Here is a 14412-nt window from a genome sequence, read left to right on the forward strand (position 1 = left end):
CTCGTCAGAAATGGTCTCACCTGAATAGTGGAAAACAGGAATGAAAATGCTGAGGTATGGCTAAGAAAGAAGAACTGGACTGAAAATGTGATGGAGTGCTGAATCCTTCTGAGATTTCCACCTTATTGAAGCAGAGTTAGATCATCTCAACAGAGAATACAACAAAAAGGCACCGAACCCTTTAGGAAGCCTGCATTATTATGATAATTTTTCTTTTTTCCCCCCCATTTCCTCTTGAGCTATCTGGGAGGACATCTATTTCCATTTGGAATATTATATACAGGAGCTATTTATTTCCACATCCTGTGGAAATAGGAATCTATAAAGTAGTTACTGTAATTCTCTCAAATACCAGACGGATTAAAGTATTAGATTTAGCTCTACATGTAAATAACAATGGAACAACCTAATGACTGAATGACATGTTTCTCACTGACGTCCATCTTCTCACACTTAAGGAAAATAAACAGACAAAATGTTTTCAAACCACACACTTTAATTCCAAGTGTATAAGCGTAGGGATGCATGTAAATGACACAGACCCAATGCCAACAAACCTTCATGTAAGTTCTTGTTCTTTTCAGTCTATATTAATGCTTACATATAACTGCACATTACATAATTACCAAAGACATATGTGTCTGTCACTGTCACTTAGTTACAATCTTCTCTTTGGTTCAGCAAAAGTGTAAAAAGATTAAATTGAATGTTGCGTATCATAAAGTGCAAAGCTGATATCTGTGCTGCCAGCTGACAAAGGCACGGAAGAAATTAGGCTGCAGCAAACAGGGCCATAAGGTCTTGAATAAAAACTAAGGAGGAGATTAAGTTAAGAATTGAACCTCCAGCGAGGCAGAAGATAAACTCTGAACCACTCGTGCGAGACGTGATGTAAACACAAAGCTCCAGTTTCACAACACTTTCCAACTGATCCAAAATAAAATGTGACACTAAAGCTGTTTAGTTGTATTGTAACCTCCCTCCAGCTGAGACACGCTGATCTAAGTGATGCAGCGCTCACTCGGGGGAGCAGTAACGGCCAGCAAAGAGGACGCTCATGGAAGGGTTGTGTCTGATGAAGAAGAGAAAAGGGTGATCTGCAACGAAACTGGGTGGTATGCTGTTAGCCATGATAACACCACCAGTGGCGGCTGCAGCCTCGGTTCCCTCCTCGTTGACTTCCACGAAAGCCTTGTGGAAGACTTCTGACAGCACCAGGTCATTGCCGGGAGACATGCCTGTCACAAAGGAGAAGGACGGAAGATCTTACAACCCATGACAAGTATTTACTGAGGAGCACACTGATGAAAACCTCAGCAGCCAGCTCAGCTTCTGGGGTACCTGTTCCTTACAGGGTTATAAATATATCTGGTATCATCCAGGAACATTTCCTACCAGAGAAATCACTCTTTCCCTTGTCAAAGGCATCCTGCATGCCCATGCTGACCAGGACCTCCTTCATGTTGTATTTCTCCTCCATCTTGAACCGGGGCAGGCCCACCTTGACCTCGACATCATTCATCATGTCTGGACGAGTCCACTCCACAAAGTTCTCATACGTCAGCTCTTTCTCCAGCTGAGGATGCATATAAAATCAGTCCCTACTTTGTGTGCACCTCGCAGGTTTCTTTATGTGTTCAAACATGCTCATGTCCTACCTTCTCCAGACCTGTCGTACTGTCCTCTATGTCATTGGGCAGAAAGATGATCATGCTCAGCTCCTTTCCTTTGTAAGGCAGTTCTAGAATCTGTCAAACAGATGGTAGAAATATTACAGTTTAAGTACTTTTAATAAAAGTTTGATATCTACAGACCTTGTACTGCAGGTTTAACCTCATATGAACCAAATTACCTGGCAGCTGACTTTAGGGATGTAGGTCAGAGGGAACTTGCTCTTCTGGTGCATCATTTTCACCGGCTTAGTGTTATTCTGTAAGGAAAGAGAAATTTTGACTAACATGAATTTGGCAACAGTATCCCACTTCCTCTGGCGTGCCTATTGTCATAGGTTTGCTGACGAGTTCGTCATAAAAGCTTTTTTTCTGCTTCTCAAAGAAAATTACCTTGCTGAGCCTGAACTGAGCGTCACGTGTGGCTCTCTTCTGAAACTGCTTGTTCCAGTTGCCTTTGAAGTAGATGGCGTTGACTAGCACCAGCCTGGTCATGTTATCCACCGCACCACTGGGTAACAAATCCTTAATTTTACCTAATGAGCAACATTGATAAAAACATGAAGCAAATTCACATGCAAAACTAAGGCAGTCATGCATTTCCTACACCATTGAACGCATGCTTTCTATGTTACGGCGACTTTTTTCAGCCTCAGCGAGAAACTGAGTTAGTCTTTGGGCTTGTGTGTGGCATCCACCTTGTGTCTGTGTCTCCACCCAGCTATTGATGTGAACCCTAACTGCTTCAGAGCTCTTGGCGAAGTCCACAGACTCCAGCTCAGCATCGTAGTACTTTTTGGTCTTTCCTAGGAAATCCTGAAACCAGTAAACCAAACATTTACAGAAATTGGTTGTTCAAGCAAAACCTCTTTACAGCCATAACTGTAGTTTGTCATTCACTACTTGTCCCTCATTAGCATTAAATCTTACAGAGCTTTATCATCCCTCTCAGCCCCTCTCATTCACAAACAACCACACCCGAGAAACTCCATGAACACATAGTGAAAAAGAACACACACACACACACCTCAACAAACTGGTAAGACTGCTCTCCGTACAATCTGTTGGCGACACTCAAAGCATACGGAGCGTCTGACTTGTTGAGCTCACTCAGCAGCAGGGCAAAGCTGGTGTGGATCTCATCCTGACGATCCTGTGTCTTCAGGCACTGTGGACAAAATAAAGAGCCATAAGGAACTACAAATAGTACATCAGTAATGCTCGATGAGCTGAAATATGTTTACATTTAAACACCGATTTATTTACTTGTACGTTACTCCATTTGTATTAGTTTGTCATGATGTGAAAATTCTGAATTGTAAGGCATCTAAAATGTGGGTATTCAAATGAAAACTGCCATACTGCATAGAACAACATAGCATAATGTTTGGATTGTCAACAAAGATCTACAAACCCACATAAAAAAAGAGTTGGGATGCTGTGTAAACTGTAAATGCATCACCTGGACGTCCTTTGGTAACAGATGCAGTATGTGGTTTAGCATTGTCTTGCTGAAATATACAAGGCCTTCCCTGAAAAATGCATAAGCTAGATGGAAGTATTGATGTAAAACCAGTAGGTCCCTTTCAGGATGATGGAACCTTCCCATATGTGCAAGTTGCCAGGTCCACAGGCACTAATGCACCCCCATACCGTCAGAGATGAAGGCTTTTGAACTGACTGCATGAAGTGATTTCCATAATGGAATCGGGTCCCTTTTTATTGCAATGCTGCTTGAAGGTCTGAAGATTTTAGCCATTTTTAGCCATGTCCTTTGCATACAGAGATGTCTCCAGCTTCTGTAGGAAATAGTTTGCAATTCATATTGTTTGCAGTTTCACACTGAGAAACATTATTCTGAAATTGCTGCATAATTTGTGGGAGAAGATTTTAGCAGATTGCTGAACCTCTAATCTTTACTTCTTGTAGACTCTACCTCTCTTAGGTTCTCTTTTTTCCCCCAATCATGGTACTGAACTAACTGACTTAATTCGTCGCAACATGTTCCTCCAGCTGCTTCATTTCTTTTTCCCCCTCAGTCTTTTTGAGACTTTTCAATCACATAGTAAAGTCTCACTGTCATGTTCACGTTTTGTTTTGTCTTGTTTTCAGGTTCTAGGTTAATTTCTTGTCATGTTTTTTCCCCTGTCACGTTAAGTTTCACTCAAGTCACCTGTTTCTGTTCCATAGCTGCTCCTCCCCACAATACTGGTCTTTCCAGGTTTCCAGGTTCCCTCAACTCATAGCAGAATCCTCACCTTACCTCTCATGCCACATTGTTCACAGTCTTGTCATGTTTTTTGCCTCATAGTTCCATAGTCTTGTCGTCTTTTGTTCTTGCCCTTTTTTTGGAATAAACATTGTCTTGCTATGAAGTTCTGCATCTGGGTCCTCCCTTTGCACCACGCTACTTGACACTCACTTTCTACATTTTGATATGTTTCCAGTGCTTTACTGTTAATAAAATTGATTTATGAGATCTGCAAATCCCTGAATTCTTTTTCCATTTACATTGTAAACAGCATCCCAACCTTTTTAGAAATAAATCTGAATAAATCTGTTTTTCCTAATCACTTAACACATCATGTGCTGCATAACAGTGGGATTAAATAGGAACACATTGACTAAAAAGCAGGACACAGAGAAAAACGGAAAATATTCTGACATCTTTACACCTTAAATAAAAGAACTCACATCCCAAAGGCTGATCAGAGTTCCCATAAACATTAACAAAATATGAATCCTTCCACCATGTTATACAAAAACCTCCTCAGAATTCAGCATTTTCTTTTAGAAATGGTGTGCATCCAAATCAACACCACACTATAAAACATCCTCCAGCCTGTCATAACAATGTTTGCCAAATTTGGTAGAGCAATAAAAACTAACCAAGTGTTTTGAGAGCTAAGCGTCACTCTTATTGGCTGCTACTAAGAGATAAAAAGCACTCCAAAAAGCAGCCATGAAAGGACAATCCTACATTCCGGTGTTACATATGGGAGGCTGGAGGTTGTTGGACACACACTTAAAGCTTCAGTTCACAGCATATAACACAGGATGCTCCGTTGTGCTGCAGTTTTTCTTTGCTGATGGTTCAAGACAACAACAACAACAAAAAAGAGAGTAGAAGAAACAACCATGAAGTCAACTCCCGTCACCATATGCCACCACCCAGACCATCTGTTAGTAATATGTTCCCCCAATAGCGTACAGCCCCTGTACTACTGGCTTTGTTACCACCTTCAGCACGTTTGGCAGACAGGACTGAACCTGCTGTTGCATCTGCATTTTCATCTGCTGCGCTCCTGCTGCACTCCTGCGTGCTGCTGCTCTGCCTTTGTGAAGCAGAGAACCTACGGGTGCAATTAGTAGCAATTGCAGTTAAGTTAGACATCATTCATCCATTTGTGTACAGTGAGTTATGTCATCTTAGTCAGTGGTGTGTGGACCGAGTTGCATTCTGCTGCCACTGCACACTTCATCACCCCTCAAATTCATTTGGACACTGAAAGCTGAAAGGTTAACCTATATTTGCAGAATTATTTTTGTGGCACATGCTGAGCCACAGCTCTGTGATGGTGAGAGAAGGCTCAAAGAGTAGCCATCCCCTATCATGTCGTCAGGATTAACTTTTTACAGGCAGACTGTGTTTAAGGAGGATCGTTTGAACTCCAGGCTGTTAAGGTCAGTGACAGAGGGCGACTTTCCACCACATAAGTATTTGAAAAAAAACTGTCAGCAGCCAGCACAGGTTGAATCGTGGATAGAAAATCTCCAAAAAGGTCCTGGCAGGGCACCACACAGCTCAACTGGTTAAGCTGTGGCCCTTTTACAGAGCCTGGGAGTTCTGTAACAGCAGGTAAGGGGTTTGGCTCCAGAGCTCATAGCCTTTATTGCATGTGATCCCACTTCTTTGCAAAATAAAAGCGACAAGAACCCCACAAAAAAATTTATTAATAAAACTATATATCAGCTAATACTGGTTTAAATCTGCATTACTGCATGACAATGACAAATGCAATTATTTACGGATTTGCTCGTGAAAAAAAAAATAAATAAATAAATAAATAACAGAATGTATTATGAGAAGACTTTTTAAGGACCATTTAAAAGTGACCTGCAATGAATGCAAACTTGTGCATCAGGGCGTGTGTGTGTGTGCGTGTGTGTGTGTTTAATGGTGCAGGGTGTTATAAAGAGTAGCTCTACAAAGATCGCATTATAGAAAATACAGCCTGATTGTGAAATTATGAACATCTATATATCAAGTCAGCTGTAAAAGTTGAAGACAGTCTCAGATTTGGTAAAATTAATGGATAATTAGTTGAAATGGTTTCAATTTACAGTTGTAATAAGATATATCATCAGTGATGAACAGCTGAAAAAAATGCTGGACATAAGTGAGTGGCCTATTTCAACAAGACGTTTTAATTATAAACTTGTATCCATAATTTAATCAAAAAAGTGTCTCATTTGGTTGCAGATTGTTTAACTATATATTGGCCTACGTGACTACTAGTAGGCAATCTGTATGACAGTTGCACACTGACGGAGACTGATGAGTTTTTGCATGTGTCAGCCGATTTCTAAACTGAACTAAATCCTTTTATTGACACTTCCTCCCTTCAAGAGTCAATGAATAAGTTAGAAGAAGCCAGGACATAATGAAATTACTTTTATTGGTGCTCTCTGCCATGCATACACAATCCTATAAACCTTTCCAACTTATTCACGGTCATAAATGCCCACCTAGTTTTTGTGCAACAGCTTGTCAAACAGGCTGAGACAACATGGTATCCAAAAGAGCAATTTTAACAGATGCTGTTAGCTAACATAAGTTCAGCTAACATAAGTTCAGCTAACATAATGCCTCAATGAGAGATTCCTTGGTTAATTTGCTCAAACAAGCTGAACCTTCGTCCTCAAGACACAATCAGTTTTATACAGGCTGCCTCCTTACTCTGAACAATTAACTCTTATTTTTTGTCCCTGACCCAGCTGAACAGGCAGGTAATAACCCTGCTGTCCCAGAGTCAGATAACACAAAGGCACAGAGACGACAGAAAAGAGAGTCATATCTGCTATTTTTAGAACGTTCAACATGTTAGCAGATGAATACTGAAGTGGCATCTTGTAATTATGGTATAATAAATGTGCCATTTGTGTGAGACTTTGTCATTTCTAATGACTGGAGTTATTACTTTAAATCCAGGGTCAGGGGAGATTATGGGTGAGGCCTTTCCCTTCCCAGGTACTCACACCCACTGACTTGACTCAACTGGGTGTAGCATCACTTTATCAAAATCTTAGATATGCTTGTCTTATCGTGTCAACTTCCACTAAGATTTAAAAAATGCCTCTTTATTGTTCTGTTAAGCCTCAGAGACACTAAATAGAAAAGGAGCTTTGAGTAATGCTTTTCCCAAAGCTGACTCCTACATCTTTGCAACTTAATGTAGGAAGCAGATCTATAACCACTGAATCCATCAGCAATATACATGTAATGTGTACATTGTAAGCATGAAAACTGTGGTTGAGGTAATTACAAATTATTTTCTAAATGCAATTACTGTGAGTTTAATCAAAAAAGGTACAGCAAATGTTCATCATGAAGGTCTCCATTCATTGACTAAAGAACCTTGATAGCCAGACAGTTATTCTGCCAGTATGCACAGCTTAGGCCAATTTAAACAGATCTTTATTGTCCTTACACGTCCATATTACTTACCACGTTCCCATAGCAACAGAACGCAGGGCTGGTCAGAGTGATTCGTGAACTTTCTCTCCTATCAAATTCAACGCGGTCTTCTTCATGGAGCTTTCCTGTTCAGCGGTGCGTGATCGCGTCTTGGGGAAATATAGTCACCTCAGTGACCTCAGTCAAATGGGACATAAGTGGCTCCATGTTACTATAAGTGTGATCGATTTAAATCAAATCAAACAGAACGTACACTGCGTTTAATGCGGGATCGCAAAGATGGACAGTTGGCGTTTAAATGACGTTAAACTGTACCTCTGACATCTGTGTGGCCGTGTTGCCTCTGGCCCCCAGCATCACCATAGCCAGGGCTGAGGAGATGCTGAAAGGGGAGTAGAAGATGTTTGCAGACTTGTCATTATCGCCCAGCGTTTTGAGCAAAGCCAGAGAGAAGCTGGTGTTGGCCTTGGACAGGGGGGTAGGTGATGCCATTGTGCCTGCTGTGGAAACGAGTTAGGACAGAACATTAATCACCGATCACTTGATGGATCAAACTCCACTGAAAAGATGCTGAAATGACCATTCCACCCATCAGCCAGGAGTAGCTCACATACAACAAAGCTGTAACAGATTTTAGACTGATGTAGAACTGTAGTAAACTTTGCATACACCAAGCAGGTACACCTCAGTTTAACTGTTTAACTGAAGCTCACGTCATCTTTAAAAGGATTAGTATGGATTTCAATACAAAAATCACGTCTTTGTTGGTGTGTACACAACCGAATGTTATATACTGGATTACAGTCAAACTGCGTTCAAATTGCTCTTTGACAGCACAATTAAGCAGCCCATAATGTAACATTGCACCACGCTTTGGGTTCCATGCAGATTTACATGTGCAACACTGTTACAGGTTCAACAGGACTTTTCACCTTTAACACTAAACCTGTCCCGTCACACCTGTTCCGTACGACTTCTGTGGAAATGATTGCTAAGCGCCGCTTAATTCCAGCACTAATACCAACTATCCATAAAATAAAACTTTATTCGCAGACTGAGTTGAGTTTTACTTACTGACAGATGGTTTGTTTTTTTGCGGTCTTCTGGAGTCGTTTTGCGCATCACATGAAAAATAAACGCAGAAGGCTCATTTTATATGTTTTTGACAAGATGACACACCCCAAAAAATTTACAGGATTTTTTTTAGTTGTCTACGGAAGCCAAAGTGGTTGAAAAAGCTTTATCTCGATGATTACCACGAGATAAAGCTGTCAGATGTCAGTGTCGTGAGGGAGCTCAATATTAGCTCCTCCCCCTGCCCAGCTCATCAGCTCTCTCTTGCTGTTCTCTGAGGGTGGCCAGAGCTTTAGATCTACTGCCGCCATCTACTGGACTAGATTTCTTTTTTCTGTTTCTTCTTTTCTATATTCTTTGTTATTCCAGTAGTTACCAGGAATCCTATTGTTATTCTCCTCCCTCCTTTAGACTTAGCAGATTCTACTATATTTTTCAAATTACTTTCTGTTATTCCTGCCCTCTGCAGCCCTATCTTCATTATTTCCCTCTCCCTTCCATATCTGGGACATGCCATCAACACATGTTTATGTTTATGTATTTAGCAGACGCTTTTGCGAGAGTACGGATTTTGCTGCCGATCCATATCCCACACTGCCGTAATCTATTCTAGACCTTATTAATGCTATGTATATATATTATAATTATGTAAAATCAGCACCCCACTCTAACCCAGCCAAACACCTCATAATATTCAATACTCTCTTACTTCTCTCCACCATTCCCTTCACATGCTCCTTCCATGTTAATCTAGAATCCATTATCATTCCTAAAAATCGAAAGCTGTTTACTCTCTCTAAGTTCTTCCTATACACGTTTAACTTTTTATTTTCACTAATTTTCTTTTTTGAGAAGAACATTAATTTACTTTTCTCCACTGAAAATTTAAAACCCCACTCTTCTCCCCATTTCTCCACTTCATCTATCCCTTCCTGTAGTTTCTTAACTATGTGACCTATGTTGCCCCCCCCTCTGCCATAATGCCCCATCATCTGCATACAAAGAGCTTCCCATTCCTGCTGGTATACTGTCGAATATACCATTTATCATTATTGTAAATAATGTTGGACTTATCACACTCCCCTGCGGCATACCATTCTCTACCATATAGCTCTATGACACCTCCGACCCTATTTTAACTTGTATAACCCTTTCCCTTAAAAATCCATAGTCCAGTTAAACATGTTTCCCTCAATTCCTATTCGAAGCGTTTTAATTAACAATCCCTCTCTCCACAACATGTCATATGCCTTTTCCACATCAAAAAACACTGCTGCCACCGTTTCTTTATTCACTTGTGCTTTTCTTATATCATCTTCAATGCATACTACTGGATCCATAGTGGTCCGACCTCTTCTAAACCCCCTCTGATATCTCGTCACCAATCCCCTTATTTCTATATAATACATCATTCTTTAATTTATCATTCTTTCCCAGTTTCTGTTTTCAATATATCCCAGTTTCTGGGAATTGCAGTTCATGATGGAATGATAAAAGTGTCACAAATGAGGGAAAAAAGGAGCATTTTAAATTTTGTGTTGGTGATGCTTCTGTTAAATCTCTGTTTATTTTGTTCATCGCTAATTTTAGTTTTTCCCTTCTCCAAATTGATTTTCTATTTCCCCAAATAGTGTTCGACACTGAAATATTAAAATGTAGTTTCTAAGACCCGGTCTTTAACCGGCAATTTCAAGCTAGAAGCTAGAAGTTCCTGCAAAAGCCCTGCTACACGCTTACAAATTAGGAGAGTTAATTCTGCTCCTTAAGGACAGCCACCATTTACTTAAACTGAGTGTACTGTATAAGACTATGTTGAATCTTATTTCTTATGCTGGGCACAAAATTTCTGTCAGATGATGTAAGGACTTATTTGGACGTGGTTTTAATACTCGGCAAATATGTTCTTGTGGTGGGAATAGTCTAACAGTTAGCTTAATCGGCTTGTAGACTTGAAGTCACAAGTTCAATGCTACAACCTGATAACAACATTCCATTGTTGTTATCCACTGCCCAGAGTAGCACAGCAAGCATGGAAAAAGCAGAAGCAATTCAGAAAAGGAAAAATGTACATCTTGCAAATATCAATGGCTAAAGTAATAGCAAAAGTGACTGACACACAGAAATAGCTAAACAAATTTGACATGGAAAATGCAATGCAGTAAAAGCATGAGCAATACAGAGATAGTAATAGCCAAAGCTACTGAGAAGGAAAGCAATGGCAAAAGCAATGGAGGAAAAAAACAACTGTGCAACTGGAACTGATGATTAGCAAAAGCAAATGCAAAACAATTAAAAACAAGGGCAATGTGGAAAAAAAACATAATGATTTAAATAAATGAGCTCCATTAGAAGAAAATTAACAGGAATATTATTTCCACATTTATTCATTTTTTTCTTATTTCCACAATCTCTTATTGGAATATTGATTATTTCATTAATTCATTGAACTTTTCTTATTGTTTTACAGATTTATGCAGTTTTGTGGCACTAATAGTAGTTAAATGATCAACTTGTGATCTTAAACACTGGTCCACAAACAAGATGAGCTTGTGGGTAAGATATGTTACATGTTGGACAAAATTAATGGTCAACAATAAATGTAACAACTTCAGCTTATGCTATTTAAAGACAGCAAGATGTTCAGTTAAATGCAATTCGCATGGACACTCTCTCTCCAAGGGTAATACTGCAGTACCAGGAGAACGCTCACATTTACAAGGAAGACATAGAAACGCCCCAGTCGAGATTCCACAGTGCAAACCACCACAACACCCTGCAGCCTGCAGAAAAACTTGTCCTCTGATTCACCCAGATGGAGTTAATTCAATATTTCCAGATGTCCGACAAACACAATTACACATTACAAACCAGCCATAAGAAAGCCCAGGTCAAGATCAACAGCTGGGTGGAGTAACAGACACATGATGGGTCACACACACCAACGCACGCCATCTGTTTATCACATGATCTCCTCCATCCTACACAGTATTGGGAAAATGCAGAGGTGGTGATGAGTGTTACTGTACTGTTGTGTAATCAGTGTTGTATCAGTCTCATGTTTTAGCACAACACTTGCTAAAATGTCTGTTAGGTCTCAATGGCCTTCTTATGGTGTGGGAGCCTGTTACTTTTCCTCATTTAAACTCTCCTGTGCACCTAAGACATCACTGTAAAATATGTGATGAAAAGTACTTGAATTGCGTGACTTTTCATAGTTTTTTTTTCATGTTTGATAGATCTGTCCAGCAGAGGGTTTAAAACAAATCGGCATATGTTTATTATGTTACAATAAACAATAGTAACAGATCTACTTATTTTAGGGATGCTTAGAGTCATTTTAGGCATGTCTGAGCACCCCTATAAAAATGAAATGATTCCGTTTTGGGTTTCTCATTCATCTAAGCCTAAAGTAGTGTAAATACACACATACATATGCATGTGAGGATGCACATTACCACAAACATTGAAACACACACACAAAGAAACAGGTAGGTCTGCTCTCTGTACAGTCTATTGGCAACACTGAGAGCTTGTTGAGCTCGCTGAGCAGATGGGCAAACAGAGGGTGAACATCATCCTGACAATTCACTGTGGACAAAGTAGAGTAGGGGTGTTTCAGACACACACATCTCTGAAAATGGGAGATGGTCTGAAGTTTTGTGTTCTGCTCTGTGTTTTTTGGGTTTTTCTAGTGTTGTCTTGGTTTGATCATTTAATTCTGTGTTCTCAGTTTGCTTTTGTTCCATGTTTTTCTGTCCTGTGTTTATTCTGGTCATTATTCTTAGATTCCTCAGTTCTGGTCTGGTTCTCAGCTCCATTTCCACACCTGTCTCCCTGTTAACTACTCACAGCTGCAGTCACTTACTGGTGGCCTGCCTCAGCACATATTCCCTTTGGTTTCTTTCAGTTGTTGCCAGATGCTGACCATATGTCCTCATGCAACTCTCTGTCATTCGTGTTCAGGTTTTATTCTCAGTCGAATTTCTCTGTTCTCAGTTTTCTTGTGGTCCTTCGGTTTGTTTCTCTGTTTCTTTTTAACAGATTACTCTGTGCTTTTTGTTAATGTTTTAATAAACCTCTTTAAAAGTTTAGTTTTCCCTCAACCTCTTCCTTCTGAGTTCGCACTTTGGATCCTTTTCCTCTCAGTACCACCACCTGTGACTAAATGTTAATCGAAAAGTTAAACAACAAAATCGAAAGAAAGGAGGAGGAAGTTTAAACCATTCTTTCCCTTAATCATCATGGGAAATGACAATAAAACAATGACCTCAGGAGGGCAGTGCTATTTGTTTCACCGAGACCTGGCTGCAGGAACAACTCTAAAACTTTTGTACTCAGCTTTAAGATCATGTGGGCAGACATAGACAGAGAGGTGACAATGAGGGAGAAGGGATTAGAGTGCTTCTTCACAACAGACCGTGTAATCATGTGTTATCTGCAGACTGTGTGTCTGACATCATCAACTAAGTTTTTGCAAAGTTACAAAAACAACACCCCAATCCTGAAGATTCCTACCACACCTTTCTCTGATACAGTTTACTTTTTGAAGTGTTTGTCAGCTGATTATTTTTTCTTATTTTGTTATCTATCTACAACAATTAGATAGCTCCAACAGCTGTGAATTATACTCCAGCTGTCATGGTGCAAGACAGGGTGCCAGTGCATCTCAGGGCCAGACAGAAACATGCTCAATCCTAGGGTCTATTTAGAGTCACCAGTTAACCTAACATGCATGTTTCTGAACAGTGGGAGACAAATAAAATCAGCTGACAAACAGTAAAAAAAGTTGAAGTGCAGTAGACAGAGGTGTGGTGGAAATCTTCTGAGATAGCCATCAGTGGGTGTGGATGTTGGTTTTGTGGCTTAGCAGTAACTTAGCTGATGGTGATGTTACACACAGCGTCGGTGGGTAACACAGGTGAGCAGACAACATTAAACCCTTTCATGTCCTACTCATACATTTGGACGATGACATTTTGAGTCTCTATGCTGCATCTTACAAAAAATGCGTCAGTCAAAAAGTAAACCTGCCTGAGCCATCTCTACCTCTCGGTTGAAGCTAAAAGTGAATGTAAACTCTGATACTTTTACAACAAAGTATCACCCAAATCATCTGTGGAAAAACATTGATTCTAAGATGATGAAAACATAAAGAAACTATTTTTTTTCCATTGCTTTTGTCATTGCTTTTGTCCCAATGAAGACCATAAAGTGTTAAAAATCAAATTTCTTATAAGTAGACACACAAACAATTGATATATATGCGTTGTACTGCAGTGAACCGGCAGTATTACTAAGTGAACCGTCAGCATGCAACTGAAGCTGGTTTCAAGGATCTTTCATGGATTGCTGCATGTGAGAACGACTAAAAATCTTTTGATGGAATTTGACTAAAATGGCACAGAAATTGAAAATCAGTCAAAGGTTTTTGCACAGGAAAGATGAAGCTGGCATGTTTTATTCAGTTTTACTGTTAAGCAGGTCATCATATTCAGTATAACATATGAATCATCACAAATACTAAAACCACGTTAAGATTGCTATACTGTGCTGTCTCGAGGCCTTTCACTGGATCAGGTGTTTTCCACGGGACAGCAGACCCGACAGCAGGCATCAGTCATGTAAGCCAGTCTGCAAATACCTGACAAGTTTGGAAAAGGTGAAATAAAAAGGTTTTCAACATAAATGGAAGTGAATACACTTACAGAACCAGACCTTAAAACAAGAGTGTTCAGGTTCTTTGTACATTCGTGAAATATAAAGTGTGTCATGAGCAAATACTTACAAAGTTAGTATTTAGTTACCCCTGTTGAAAAAGGACAGCAAAAAATAGCATCAACAGAAGGTAGAATAGCAAAGACTTTACTATTTTGATCCATTTTGCAAACATATTTGGTGACTTAAAAAAGTTTCAGGTACTAAAAACAAATGAAAGATGTCCATCCAAACAATTTTCTTTAGCTGCTTTGA

General features: G+C 39.7%; 1 pseudogene; it reads right to left on the bottom strand.

Annotated features, from left to right (window-relative positions):
- Nucleotides 1-476: 476 nt before the first annotated feature.
- On the bottom strand, nucleotides 477-12447 carry LOC140284304 (leukocyte elastase inhibitor-like; annotated as a pseudogene).
- Nucleotides 12448-14412: the final 1965 nt, after the last annotated feature.

Source organism: Leuresthes tenuis, unplaced genomic scaffold, assembly GCF_036924035.1.
Source record: "Leuresthes tenuis unplaced genomic scaffold, fLeuTen1.0.hap1 SCAF_24, whole genome shotgun sequence".
NCBI classification, from domain to species: domain Eukaryota; kingdom Metazoa; phylum Chordata; class Actinopteri; order Atheriniformes; family Atherinopsidae; genus Leuresthes; species Leuresthes tenuis.